This window comes from Strigops habroptila, chromosome 5 (assembly GCF_004027225.2).
Source record: "Strigops habroptila isolate Jane chromosome 5, bStrHab1.2.pri, whole genome shotgun sequence".
Lineage (NCBI taxonomy): Eukaryota > Metazoa > Chordata > Aves > Psittaciformes > Psittacidae > Strigops > Strigops habroptila.
The window spans coordinates 11,646,656-11,661,700 of NC_044281.2; the positions used below are offsets into that span (position 1 = coordinate 11,646,656).

Sequence of the window (15,045 nt, forward strand, 5' to 3'; positions counted from 1 at the left end):
ATATTTAGTGGGATGTGTTTGACAAGGTGTTTCCTTATTTAAAGGGGAGGGGAGGAAAAGGCAGATGGTGTGGCTGTTTCTAATGACATTCCCTGGCTGGGTTTTTTAACGGCAGACATAAGAGGGGCACAGGCACCTGACGCGCCTGTCTGCTCAGCTGCTGGGAGGGAAGGGGATGCTGACAAAACAGGTCCCACTGCCATCCCCACTACCTGTTCTACCTATTTAATTTATCTGCTGGGTGCACACTGAGGCTTTGCCTGGGGCCAGTGTCCCCAGAGCTCTGCCCTGCTGCAGCGCACTGCTCTGCCCCAGCACCAGTCACACAGCTTGCGGGAAACAGTTCTGTTTCCCAGAAACCCACCATCATTGCCTCCCTTCCCTGCACCTCTCTCCCTCTGGCTTCATCCTGTTTTATTTTCCTACTGTCTCGACCCTCTGCTTGCCCAGGTTGGCTGTGCCATCACCGCCAGCACTGTGCCAGTCTGTGCTGCTGCCAGTGCAGGTTGATGCTGCCGCATGCCCCATGGCCTCCCATATGCACTGGAGAGATGTTTTGGGTAGAAAGAGGGGGGTTACGGGTGATGTTTTCCTCTCAGAGGTTTTTAAGCATGCTACAATTTAATTTTTTTTTTTTTTTTAATGGTTAGGAGTGTCTATTAAAATAGAAACAAATTTTGCATTTCCTAAATGGGCAGATAATTATTCCATGACGAAGAGAGCAAGTACGTGCACAGGAATGGCCTCTGCTTGGAATACATACTGAACTGAACTTCTGGTCGGATAAATTTCTAATTAATTTGCTTGTGCAAGCCACGGAACAAAAGCTCTGATTACGTATTAGAGCAAGAGGTGCAAAAATATCTTCTTGCTTGCTTCCACGTTATCCTGCCCACACAGGGGCTCAGGGGGTGATGCCACTGCAAGCCCTGGCGGGAGCCACCAAAGTACGTGGCTCCCCACAGCATCCCCCCATGGTGGGAACGACCTTGCCACCCTCATGCCAGCCTGTGGCCAGGAACCCCCATGCCTGGCCTGGCGGGGTGGGTTTGGAAGCAGTGCCAGGCAGGCGGGTGCCGGCGGGCAGCATAGAGCTGAGCTGTGGCTGGCACTTTATGCTAATGGCTCAGTCATTATTTATTCCTTTGGAATTCATTACAATCGCATTATTTGGGATCGGCTCATTTAGCGTCACAAGTGCATCCATAGGATTTTTTTATTGTGACCTAATTAATAATGAATGATTCTATTTTAAAGTGCCACCATACTCTGGGTTTTAAGGCAGACTAAAGAGTTACAGCAAATGATGCTGATATGGCTTGGTTGCTCCTTGCAGCCTGGTGAGAAACATGCAAGGAAGTGCTGCTCAGTTGCCATGCACGGCACGACTTGCTTGCAGAGAGCAGTCCTAAGCCCAGGCATCTTGCACAGCTCCAGATTTCACTCTATTCAGAGTAAATGTTTATTGTGATGGCAGCTTGGAGCTGACTCTTCTACCAAACCCAAAGTTCAACACTGACCTTGTCTAAAGCAAGAAACAACTTCAGTGATGTTTTAGGAAAATTCTGTCTCAGTTTTCGTTGATCAACAATATCTTTGGGTACTGCAAAGCTGTGCAGGAGGAGAAAATCTTCACTGACAGCAATCTTGCTTTACTTAGAAGTAAATATTTTCTTTGAATGTGGCACTTTCTAAAAAAGAAAAAAAAAAACCCTTATAATTTTTTACATGAAATTCCCAAAATACTTAAAAAGTAATTTTAATTTGAAAGCACTGAAGTGACTTCGACTTTTCTCTTTTTTTCCCTTCTCAGCAGAAGAAAATTGGCAATACCCAAAAGAATATAGTGGCTTTTAAGCCTCCCCATGCCGTCCACCTGACAGGCATCAGCTCCTTTTCACACTGACCCCTAGCCTGGATAAGTAAGTGTGGCACCACAGCATGGAAATGGCTTTTCCTTTCCCTACTCAGTATCTTCTCACTAAAAGTGGTTCAGTTCAGCATCAAGGATGTCAATTCACACTAATGTCCGAGTTAAATCTCTTCCTGGAGGGGCAGTGCAGGGAAGTACCTGTCCCCTGCAAACCTGTCCCAGCCGAGCAGGTTGATGCACACCATATTTTTGGATCTGGATTTTCACAAAGTCACATAATTTCAAATCTCCCTGTAGACCATTGAGCACATTTTACAAATGTTTGTGAAAGCCTATAAATGGTTATAATAACATAAATAGTATTTCTGTGAATACAAACCTACTCTTCTCTATCCTGAAAGCACAGTCATTTACATTACAAGACTGTAACAGGACAACATGGCAAGTTTGGGTTCTGAAACATGGGGACATTTACCAGAAGCAACAGCTTTTGTCCTTCCTCCCATCTGAGGTACTCTTGTGACCCTCTGCAGCATTCAAGGGGGTTTGTCTCCCTGTGGGGTGGCAGAAGCTGGGCATAGTGGAGGATGTGATTGCCACCTTGGTTTGCTGCTCCTAGCTGATCCCGGCAGGCAATGGCTCTGCATCCCTGAGGGTCATCACTGAGACCCACGCTGCAGGGCAGGACTGGCTGCAGACAGGGTCGGGGAGGTGCTGGGCGCGTGCAGCTGGTTTCTATGGGAAGAGTTGTGGGATCATTCACACGTTAAAATTAATCGCTAAACCCATCATAAAACCATAGCTTCTCTCCCTGTGTCTCCATGTGGCCTTGAATCCAGCGCAAAACTCATCAAAGGTTCGTACCTTTGACACAAGCACTGTAGACAACTTCAATTCAGGTTTTTAAGGCTGACCCAATGACCTTCTTTCATTTTATTATAATTTAGTTATAATTCAGGTAATCAATGTGAACAGCTGATGGCAAAAACTGTGTCTGGTTGTGAAGTATTTTATATATATAGCTGGTATTGCAACACATTATGATTTTTCCTTTATGTAGTCATTGTTGGCATTGCATCTGGGAGAACAAGTCTCTGCTGAGAGTTTCAGATCAGTGTAAGACCTTAAATTCTTTTTGAACATCTGCAAGAAAAACACATGAAGGACTTGCTAACATGAAGTCATAGAATACATTGCACTAATACTTCAGTACCAAATTTCCTAAAAAGAAAACAGAAATTTACAGCAAAGAAGGACTGTTAGAAGCCTGTTCACATTTTAAATAGTGAGAAAGGCTCCTCATCCACTCCCTTTGCAAAACCTTCTGATGGTGCCATGCACTTCCAGGTGGGAAATCCTCCTGGATGAGCAGGACCTCCTGCCTGTGGCCGTGCTGGTGCATGCTGCTGCAGGGTGGTAACCCACAGCTGGACTTCTCCCACCCGTTGCTACTGACTTTATGTCCTTATGGAGCAAAGTACTTAACCAAAAGCTCTCTTTAAGGCTACAAGTCAAAGCCTTTTGTGTTGAAGTGGAAAACACAGGCTTGTAAGTTAGGACATGCCTATGCAGCTTGCTATGTTTGGCCATACAATACCTCCTTTCAGGTATAATCCATTTAGGGCAGTCCCACAGGAATATTTATATGTAGAAGACATTAATGCCCTTGTGGCATGGTGATTTCCAGGGAAAGAAGGAATTAATTGGAGGCCTGAACCCTTCCTTTAGCACATAAGAAGGTAAAATAAATCTTTAGGAACATCACTGTCCTGCCAGTGCACACATGAGCTGCCTGCTCCCGCAGAGGAGACAGCGGTGAGATGTGTTATACCACCTACATGTCAGCGACATTACAAAGCTAAATACATGTTCACGAGGTGCCTTCAAAGCCTCAGAGGGAAACCACCAACCACAGTCACCATGAAGTTCTGCTATCACTCTGAGAACATGTTGTGATATATGTGAGAAGCTCGTGAGGTCCTCTCCAGCGTGGCCACCTGAGAGGCTGCACATCACTTGTCTATTTGATTTTTTCTAAACAAACATATTCTAAATAAACATAAACAAGCTACTCTAGCTAGTATATAAAACCACATAACACACATATTTGTTAGTAGACAAGTCAGGCGATAGTATTCGTTGTATATATATATGTACACACATATAAACTATACACCCACGATTCATTATTTTAAATGGAGAGTTACATGAAGTTGGTGTGTGGGGAGTACATGTGTGTTTTGTTCACTTGCGTGATCACTGCAGCAAAATCCACATTAAACAGGGAATTGGAGACTGTTTCTCTATATGAAATCCAGCTTGATTTCAGAGCAAATACTGCTACAGGAAGCGCTGCCAGAGTCTGCACTGCACAACTCCAGACAGCATCTTTCATAAAACAATTATATTTTTTCTAGATGTAGTGAAAGCCTTGGAAAAAGTTTACTTGATGTCTAACCAAGCAATGCTGCATCTTCAAATTTGAAGGCAAGCTCAGAAAGTTAGTTTTTTATTATTCTTCATTTAAGTATTATTTTTTAATTGCAGCGTATTAAACATAAAATCTGGTACAATCTTTAAAAATAAATAGGACCTAACTATAAATGGGCCCTGTTGTGTTTTTATCTTTGACAAGCAAGTAATTGCTTCTCAAATTTATCAGTTTGTTTATGCAAAAACCATTTACCAAGCCTAGCTCAAAAGCATCAATTTCATCATTATCATCTTATTAATTTAGCCAAGCTATAACACAGCTGATTATTCCTGAGTAATATCCTCTGCAGCACATCATGTGTGGCAAAACCATCTGTACAGTACCTATTTAATAAATAAACCCTCGGCTAAATGTCTCTGTTTATTGAGAACTAATGTTTATAGAAAATATAATGGAACTCAATAAATAACTCAGCTTCATCAACCTGCATATGAATCAGTATGAAGAACGCTGACATCATCACCTTTCAAGTACCAGAGAAAGCAAAATTACCCAAAAGAGCTATAGAGTCAATATTAAGGCATTAAAACTGCAATGAAGGCATATTAATGCTTAAAACTTCATTGTTGGCAGTAGAATTGCCACCACGGACATATTTTATAACTCTAAGAATACTTAGGCTTTATGACTTTCTTTGTTGAGTGCCTTGCACTTAATGTAGTTTTCCACTTTAAATAAAAAAACCCCTCAAGATCTTAAAAAAAAAAAAAAAAAAGAAAAAAAAGGAAAAAGAAAATTGCTGATTCCAAGCATTCATTTTTAAAATAATGCAAACTGCTGATTCCAATTGTTCGGATGGAGGAAAAGGAAAACTTATTTAACTCCATGTATCCTGAGCTCCTGGCGCTAGGCATAGGGTGGGCTGAGGTGAAGAACACTCTGCAGCACTGCACAAAGATTCCTCAGCAACCCATGCACAGCTAAAAATGTTATTAGTATAATGCCTGGGTTTAGGGGGAAGAACAATGAATTGAGTCACTGCAGATATTGGCATACTTATTGGTTGTTGGTTGTTCCTACAAAGGCAGCTCTCACTAGTTTATTTGATTTGGTGATTTACAATGGCTTCTCTGCCACAAATCAGGCATTTAAAATATACCTCTTATGACATCAGCAAATAATGATAGAGTAACTTCTTGCAATTCATTTTTTGTGGGGCCCTCTGAGAACTTGTCTCTGTTTATCCATACTTTGCTGACTTTATTTCTGAGGAATGATGCTCTATATATGCAATTTAAGCAAGGGCACTGCCTGGCAGCATCACTGAAGGGACACCCAAACAGCATCACCTTCTGTAGCCCCACCTAAAATACTTCTAACAAACAGGTCACAATTTCATAGGAGATAGATAGCTTTCCCCTTGAGAAGCACAAAGTCCCGTGACATTGCATCAGTAACATGGTACCTCCAGCTCTCAGTAGGGATCAAGGGCACAGTGCACTTTCTTAAGGCTTCTCATAGCCCTTCCCTGTCTGTGGATGTGTCCACCCTCCTGGTCCCTACTAGCGGCAGAAAGCAAATCAGAAGGACCAAGACACAGAAAACATATTTCATAATCCACTCATTAGCGCACACGTGATGGGAAACACTTCGGGGTATGAATATTTTTAACACTGTATGTGTTTACATAAAAAATGTGATTTACACAAATCTTCATTTTCTACCCTGTATAAACTCGCCTCATGGTTTCAAAACAGTCCGTCACGCTTTCAGGAGAGAGACAAAAAGGAGACACCAAGGTCTGAAGAATGTTTTCCACCAGCTTCTTCATCAGAACAAACTGCAGGTGTTTAAGTGATGTACGAGGTTGGATCTTGCCTTGACACAAAAAGTGTTGATACCGAAAGTTTGGTTTTAAAGGCCGTGCATGTGACAGTGGGGAGCTGTGCTGGGTGAGGGGAGCTGGGGGGTTGTTCACACATAGCTTGCCATGTTGCTTTGCTTCCAGTGTCCAAAATGGTTTGAAAACAATAAGAAAATGTGAATGCTTGTGCTTCAGAGTTATTAAAAAAATACACATTTCCAATACTTGAACCATTTTGGCCAGCTAACTTTTAGTTACAATAACAATAAGCAAGAAATCACTAAAAAGTACAAATGGAAAAATCTGGGAGAGGTTTTTCCAAATTTTCTCGAAATGGGAAAATTTGGAGAAATTTTCAGCCTCAGCCATGCAGACTGCTGCATCACCCTAAGGTCCAGCTGTCCCCCAGTGCGGGACTTAGACTCAGTCTGTCTTCACCCCCTACCCCACAGGCAGCAGCAACCAGTGCCACTTCCAGCTGCAGCTGCGTTTCTAAACCTTGCACATAAAGGGTCACTCTTTTCTGGCAGCAGACAAACCCCAGCAACCCAGCTAACTGTCCTGTCAAGCCATGTCACCTGCAGCACACAAATCCACCTTTCTGAAGGGCTTTCAGGCTGGCAGAAGACAGGAGCATCACCAGCCCGAGCAAGCTCATCTCCACTAGCGTCAAGGCTGATGGAAACGAGCTGGGAGCAATCCCGCATTAAATCAGCTCGTCCGAGCATCTTGGGCACTCTGCAAGTGCCTTGAGTTTTTCCCATTCTCCTCAACTTATGTTGCACATATGCAGCTCTTGTTTGCCTTCCTGAATAAAATAGCAGATCCACAGCGCTTCACCGCCTAATGAAACTGAACATATTTAGAACATATGTGAGCCTGCTCGTCGCGAAAAGAACCATTTGTGGTTAACGAAGAAAGTATTCATGGTTTTGCTGCTAATTGCAGGGCGGGCTGCGTTTTCTTTCTCAGAAAAGAAAAGGTAGCTGCAGTTGTAAGCACACAATAGAAGCATGGCGCCTTTTTATTTGTGCTGAGTTTTGGTGCCTTTGGGTAAGCAAATCGGTCTGTGGGGCAAGAACACAGACAGGAAGAAAGATACCGTTGATAATCCTTATGTGGCTGTACATCAGCTGAAAACCCATATGTATCTTTTAATTATTACTCACACTGCACATGAAAAGATAGGAATCACTTGAAGTCAATGGGAGTTTTGCCATTTATTTTAATCTAGCGGGATCTTCCCGTTGCCAGAGCTGGAGACTGGCAGTTCCCAGTGACTCCTATACAGCAGCACTGCCCAGCATAGCCTCCTGACCAGGGGTCTGCCACAGCTCTGGGGCGAGCAGAGCTCTCTTTCCCTCCCTTTTCCCTCCCAGATGCTATTTCTTGGCCTTTAAGGTTTGCAGGAAAGTTGAACTCCTCGTCGGAAATCTCACTAAGGCACTATATCAGGTAATATAATGAAAATAAGAGGCTTTAATTTTAACCACCCCATTTCAACCTACTGCTCTGTGGCAGGCATCCATTCTCTGCTAATTTTAGAGTACTGTATCAACACAAATTTTACAGCCAATATGATTTTTTATTTTAATTAATTGAAATGTCTTATTATACACTAGTCTCAAAATTACCCCTGAACCCTGTCATCGCTTCTAAAGATAAATAACTTTTTTTCTTTCAAAAAGCGAATTAAAATGGTGATTAAGATCTCCTTCAGAAGTATAAACTGCTACATCTACACATCATGAAATGTGAAAAAATCTTTTGTCACTTTCTTTAACAATTTCAGAAATCCATTATAATCCATGGCTTGAGAATGTATTAGTAAGTGAACAAATGTCCCAAATGAACCCTAAATTAGAAGCGCGTAAACCATCAAGACGCTTGAATAGACCAGCAAGCATTTTAGCAAAGAAAAATCAGGATCAAAATATGAGATAAATGCTGCAGGGCAGAATATACAATTTTAAAGGCTTATTCATATGTTATACAGAAAGCTGAGCTGATGTTACACAGTCAGTGCTAATGTATCTGCCTGAGTGGGAGGCTGACAATTTAATTCAGAGAAGGAATTTGGGTTTTGAATGAGTTTGTACACGTACAGAGAGCTGCAAGTGCCAAGGAAAATGGCTTCATTTCTAATGAACGAGCATTTCAGAGGGCTGAAGTTTTAATAAATTGATTTGGTGTTCCTGTCTGCTCGTGAGATTGGAGTCACTTGTATGGGAGCGCTTGCCACGTCTCTGCACCCTAATGCCATGTCGTGACAGTTGTCCCTGAAAATGCAGGGTTGGTGGACAAAAATAGGGGAAAAAGAACTCTGTGGACAAACCCCACTGTTGACATTAATAACGTGTTGCAAGCAGAAGTGTTCAAAGGCAAAGGTAACATTAGTGCCCAAGCAAAAAATTAGCTGCAAGGACAGCTAATTTTCACCTTATTTTAGATCCAGCATGCTGGTGTAGGCTGCCCGAGCTCAGCTCAGGGGCATTCAGATATGGGTGCTGGAGCGTGCCTTTGGCTGCTGGGCGTGCGCTGGCACACTGCATTTCAGCGTGAGGGGAGGAGAGCTGAGGAGCACGCTGCTTGTGCCTCGGCTGAAGCCCAGGTTCCTTCCTGCTTGTGTTGGCTTGGCAAGAGCCATGCAGCACACCAGGGCTGAGACAGTGGCACCCCAGCACTGGTGGGACACTGGTGAAGGCACTACAGCTGGTTACATGAGCCTTTTCTCAGAGCTATTTGATTTCTGGCAATGAACCCTTTCCTGAAGGGTGCCTGAACTACTGAAATCCAGGTGGCTATAGGTGAATAAGTGGTGCAATTCATGGTCAGTGGATAGGAGAGGGAGCAACTGAAAATACAAAATGCAGACAAGATATTAATTGATGCCTCTAATATTTTATGAAGAGGAAAGGTTCTCTTTACAGCTGCCTGGCTGCTTTTAAAAGGAACCTAAAAGGGATATATTTCTGGTCATGCCCTTCTGCCCCACTGCTCTGAAAGACACGGATTGCTCTGTAGACTGAAACCAAACTAATACAAACACCTTAAAACAAAGTGCATCCTATCTGACGTTTATAAATAGTGATTTATAGTGCACTATCAGACAAGGCTAAGAATATGCCAGGTAGGAACACCATGACAAAAGTACAGCTAGTGTAGAAATAAATTCAGGGCTTGGGCTGGAGTAAACCCTACTGGACACAGTTATGGGGAACCACCTGGCTGAGGGGAAAACTGGGCTTTTCACCTCCTGCCCTTGCGTTTAAGAGGGAAATGAAATACCAACATGTTTGTGCTTGCTATGATGACATTACAGCAACTGCGAAGGAAGGCAAGGAGATCATTCAGGCAAGGCAATTGTAATGGAGCAAGACTAACATAGCAGTTCTCCTGCAGCTGAAGGTCTCCGACCATCAGCGTCTCCTGCTGGGCTCTCGTCCCACTATCCCTTGCCCTGACCATTGGCCTTGGCGGTCAGGAGCGCCGTGCCACCATCACGGCATGCATGCCGAAATAGCCTCAGCAAGGCTATTAAGAAACTAAATTACATCCTTGATGTCCGCTGGCTTCCAGAGGGCTGGTTTTGTTTACAGGATGTGTAAGTGCTAGTGGACTCAGGACAGCAAGAATAGAAACCCATCCATTACCGCGAGGCCGGACGACAGATGGAGGGAAGGTCACAGGCTGGGTTTGTAACCACATAGCAGCCAAATGCTGCCCCAGTCTTTGGGGGCACACAGGCTCGGCCGGTAGTTCCCCAAACACCCTGACAGGGGAGGGATTTTGGGTGTACCCCTCCCCACCACCCTGCCAATGAGGCAGTGGCTCGGGTCACCCAGGGGTGCAGGTTATATACAGGGCTGTTGGCACCAGCTGCTGCCTGTGCTATGGCAGGTAAGAGACACTCACAGGAAGCCCACAAGGTCAGGAACTTGTCCCCTGGGCTATTTCAGGTTGGTTATTGCAGGTTACAGCTTTCCCCCTTCTCTGCCGTTTGGCTCTAATGTGGTCTGATGGTGAGAGCAGCCAAGGGTGAGGAAGGGCTGCAAGGTTGCTCTGGGGTCAGGCTCATTTGCGGTGGTAGAGCCACCCACAATTTCACCAAGAAGGTGGATGATTATCTGCCACCTTGACATCAAACTGAATGGTGCTGCTAAGTGCTGCTTCTGCTGGGGCTGCCTGGGCCCATAGCCGCACCACTGACTTCCCACTTTCCATGGCCACCTCCCAGCAAAGGCTCATGGTTTACCCCAGGGCATGATTAATTCAACCAGGCCTTTCACGCCCTATGTACTTCCCAACCAATGCACTCCCAGCTAACAGCAGAAGTAATTATGAGATCCCAAGTGCATGGCCATTGCTCTTCCTTCCAGGCAGTACCCTGCCTCTGGCCACCCAGCTGCCCCAGTACCATGTCCTGCTCTGCCCTGCCCAGCAAATTTCATCAGCACATTACCTCATTTATGTTGAGGTAATGGTTAAAATACAGAAGCGGTCTGGTCCCAAGAAGGGTGCTTGGGAAACTGGACAAGTAACTACCCTCTCACTGACACATCCCTTGAAACATATAAAGTTGTTTTTGCTCACTGCCCTCGCCACCCTGCAGCTCCTGTACCAGTTCCCATCGTCATCGCTTTAGCTCTTCATTTCCAACAGGGTATCATAGGAAAGGGAATGGATGACATTGCTTTGGAGAAATCATTCACTAAATAAGGAAATTAGATTAGTCTGATACCAACTGCCTTTGGCAAACCTATGCCATGTTTTATTGCATTTACCATTCACCCTTCGGTATTATTTCTGGAAAAACGTGTTCTGTATTATTCAGGCATGGCTGGTTTGCTTTCTGCTGCACAGAGCAGAGGCTGAGCACTGAGAGGTGTGCATGCCACTGCTGCCAGCATGGATGTGGGGATTGCTGCCTCTGCGTGGTGCCACCCATTAGCTCTCACTCCCTGCCTCCCCTCCTGCCTGCAACACCACCACCTCCAGGGAAAACAGAGGCAATTATTTTGGGGCTGCTTCAAAATTACCCTTAATCCTTGGTCCATTGTGCCCTCACTTCCCCCCTCCCTCCCCGCTTTGTTTTCCTCTTCTTCATCATTCAGATAAAGAATTGTTCACAGTTTGTTTTAATTTCCTTTGCAAGGTCTACTGCAGCCGCTGCTGGAGAAGCTACTCTTGCTCTTTACGTGGTGCTTCGTCAAAGACAATAGCTCTCAAATATGGAGCAAGCCAAAGAGCTTTATTTCTGCAGTACCTCAGTAATAATGCACACCCTGTCCTCTGCAAATAAGAAAATCATGTCATTGCCAGGTTAACTGTTGCTTCAGAAATACAGAATCCCTGTTCCTGAAGGCAACTGTTCTCTGTTTGACCGAGGAGCACACAGGTCAGTGTAGCAAACCAAATTAAAGCGCTGGGCTGCAGTTTTGCCAGAGAGCTCAGACAGTGGGGAGGCCAGCCCTCCTTCTGCCCAGCTGCAGCCGGGGAAGGAGGACCTGCCATTAGCTCCCTCTTCCCGGCAGGCATCTGAGATGCCCGGGCTGGGAAGGGGCTCCATCACAGCTGAGCTATCTGGGCCGCCTTACAGGCCAGTGCCATTGAACTGCAGTAAGGGTGTTACAGTCTGACCCATAATCACCCATTTGGGTTCCACTCCATTGGCAAAACTCTGCATTTCCATGGAAAACAATAGGCTCCTTTGCTTGCCAAAAGTAGAAATCATTCCTATTGAAAGGCACTTGACAGGAACGTAAATAAATAAAGATACATTGAAACAGAAACACTGGAGGAAGGTTAATTTCTGAAATCTCTAAATCAGACGTCAGATTAGATTTGTGAAGTAGTGAAGAACATAAACAAGTACACGAGAAGACTGTGATTAATGAAAATCAATTAGCTATGTAAGAGGGGCTTTTGCAATCTGGAAGATACAACCAGGGGAGCAGACCTCTGCCAGGGTGCTCTCGGTGGGCCAGCCAGGTGGGATCCAAGGGTGGCTGGGGCCAGGACCCCTCTCACCCTTCTCCCTGGTGATGGAGGAGCCGTGCTGGGTGCCATGCCAGAGACACTGGGAGGACCGCTGGTTCCTGGGGCATGTGGCCAATACGTGGCTGGGGTTCCTCTTCCAGCCCCCCTTCCCCAGCACCATCCGCTTGCCAAGGTGACCAGCCCTTCTCCCCAGCCTCAGCCCTGGCTCACACCAGAGCAGCGGGGCTGCAGTCACAAGGAAATGAAGTATCCCTCAATGCAGGAGGGTGCTTAAAAAATACGATCTAAAGCTCTAACCCTTAAAACCAATAAAACCTGCCCCAACCAAGCCCTCCTGCACAGGCATCTCCTCTCCCCTGTGGCCCCAGGTGCTTTGGTGCAATGCAGCATGGCCTTGGGGCTTCTCCCCATGCCAGGTTCCTTGTGCAGCACAGGGGGCTTGCCTGGCCGATGCTGGAGGACCCCCCGAGCACAGGCCTTGGGCTGACCGTGCCAGGATGTGGCCACACCGCACCCGCCGGCTGGGGCAAGCACTGTGCCTCACTGCAATTGGGTTTCCCCCGTCCTGCCGCTATAATTAGATTTCTCAGTCTTAATATGTTGAATTAAACACCTACCTCTGGGAGGGGAGGAAAACAGCGTGGTATATTTTTTTTCCTCTACAACTAAGCAATTTGCTGCACGCTGTAATTTGTCTGCGTGCTGTCTTTATTTTTTTGGGACACATGTAATTTTGCTTTGATGAATGACACACATTAGTGATAGCCCTCCTGGCCGGACAGGCTGGGGAAGGAGGCAGTGACAGCCCATGGGATGCTTACAAAGAAACTTTGTCAGCAACCACAGGAGCAACGGTCTTTCCAAAGAAAACAAGCCCAGAGAAGGAGGTTACAGAGGAACTGTGCTGGTGGCAGGTTAACAGCAATGCTCTGCAATGGGGAAACCTGAAGGGGAGCAGAATCCTGGCACATTGTGATTTTGATAGGATTTACCCTATGGCCTCTGGTTTTGTGCCAAAGATGAGGAAGAGCAGCAGGGAGGCGCAGGGGGGAGTGGGGTCTCAGCAGAGGCAGGCTTCTGCCAGGGAAGGGGGAGTGCTGCTGGGGGGGGCCGACCCCCTGGCAGGCAGCACGCTGCCTCCTGACACCCAGCCCATAAGGGCTGCCATACGGGCGGCAGATAAACCACTTGCCATTTCTCTTCTAATAGGGGCCGGCTGATGGGTGGCAGGAGACAGAAGCGGCGGTTTGTTGCACAGCCTGCCAGAGAATTCATGACTTCCATCCAAGCACCGGAGAAGCAACTGGCAGTGGGGGAAAGACCTTATGGCATGGAACAATATTTGGAAAACATTTTTTTTTTAAACCCCAGGGAAGAGAAGACTAAACATCCGGGTTTTCCAGTAATAAGCTCTGCTAAACGATGAGCCTCGGCTCTCCTGACACCAGCATGCTGCATGGAATAGCCTTTCCTTGCTGAAACCAAGGCCAGGGATTCAGACACCAAAGCAGGAATCAGAGGCAGCTAGCCCTCGGTGCTGTTAGTAGAGTAGTACTGTCTCCCTAGTTGCTTAAAACGCAGAGAGGAAAACGCATATCTGCTCTGTAACTAGTGGAGTTAAAGAAGAAACGATGCAGCAGAATTGCCCAAGCACAGATACAGCACGCACCAGGAATTAGGGAGGGATTCCTGCACCCGTGGGAGGCTTTGCTTCCAACCCCCCTCAATCAGAGCATGATTTTGGGGCAGCCTGGCCCCACAACTGAAGGGAAGAGGCTCTCCCTAAACATGACGAGAGATACAAGTATGAGCAATTGCTCCCCAAGCGGAGATGATCATCTGTCTGGTGTTCAGTTTTACTAAAGGCTGCCTGTCTCTCCTGTGAGAAGCAGCTCCTTTCCTTCCTCCCTCCCTCCTGCACAGGCACCGCTGTGTTTGCTGCTTCCTGAGAGCCTCTTATGCCGTGATTGTCAGTGCTGGAGTGCACTTAACCTCCCCTGAACAAAGCCAGCACAGATCCAGGTGGGCTCTTCAGTGAGGGTCGCCTGTTCCCCAGTTCATGCAGTTGCCACCAAGGCACCAGATAGCACAAATTACTACACAGTCTTCACTTAATCGGTAAAATCAAAGATACCAAATCAAAGGCACCACAATTCCATTGCTCTGTCACTTAATTTTGCAAAAGCGACTCACAAAGATAGAGGCAAATCAACATTTTAAGGTCGGAATGCAAACCTGGTTATTGGCTTGTGAGAAAGTTTTGATGTTTGAAGGTAGGGACCTGACCTGATTTGCTAAGCAGCTCCTACTGGAGGGAGAGTTTGCAGGTTGGGTCAATCCTGCTGCCAATGCACTTGTGAAAACCCACACTCATGCCATGGTCTCTTCATTCCCTTTGATGTTGGGATATTCAGTTTCCAAGCTGATAACTAGACCTGGGCAATTCTCTGTGTGGCACATGGGCTGGGCAGGAGCTGCCACTCCAAAAATGTGCTCTGCCATGTGCAGCTTGACCTGAGCTGAGGTAACCCAGCTACTGGGCCAGCCTTGATCAGGACACAGACCAAGCATTTTGGTCCAGAGCAGCAGGTGACTGCAAGGAGCAGGCAGAGCTGAAGATAAAATCCCACTGGACCAGCTGGATGTGGCCACCGCTGCATTACTCCACTGAGGATGGGAGGGTACTGCCAGTGCTGCAGGGTGATGGGGCCCAGGGCTTTCCAGGGTGGTGGGTGGTTTGGGGTGCTTGAGTCTGTGGTGGTTTATGAAGCCCCTCAGGGACCAGATCCACTGTCACAGGGGGACAGTGCCAGGGCCCATGAGAACGGGAAACCTGGGCAGAGCATAAACAAAATCCCATTCAGCTCAAGGGAA

At 46.2% G+C, this 15,045-nt stretch overlaps 1 long non-coding RNA gene across 1 annotated transcript in view; it reads left to right on the forward strand.

Moving 5' to 3' along the window:
- LOC115608505 overlaps nucleotides 1-14,163 on the forward strand; it is a 36,063-nt gene extending 21,900 nt beyond the window's left edge. The window contains exon 3 of the long non-coding RNA XR_003991565.1: nucleotides 13,381-14,163. This is a non-coding gene — a long non-coding RNA (uncharacterized LOC115608505). The remainder of the gene's footprint in view (nucleotides 1-13,380) is intronic.
- Nucleotides 14,164-15,045: the final 882 nt, after the last annotated feature.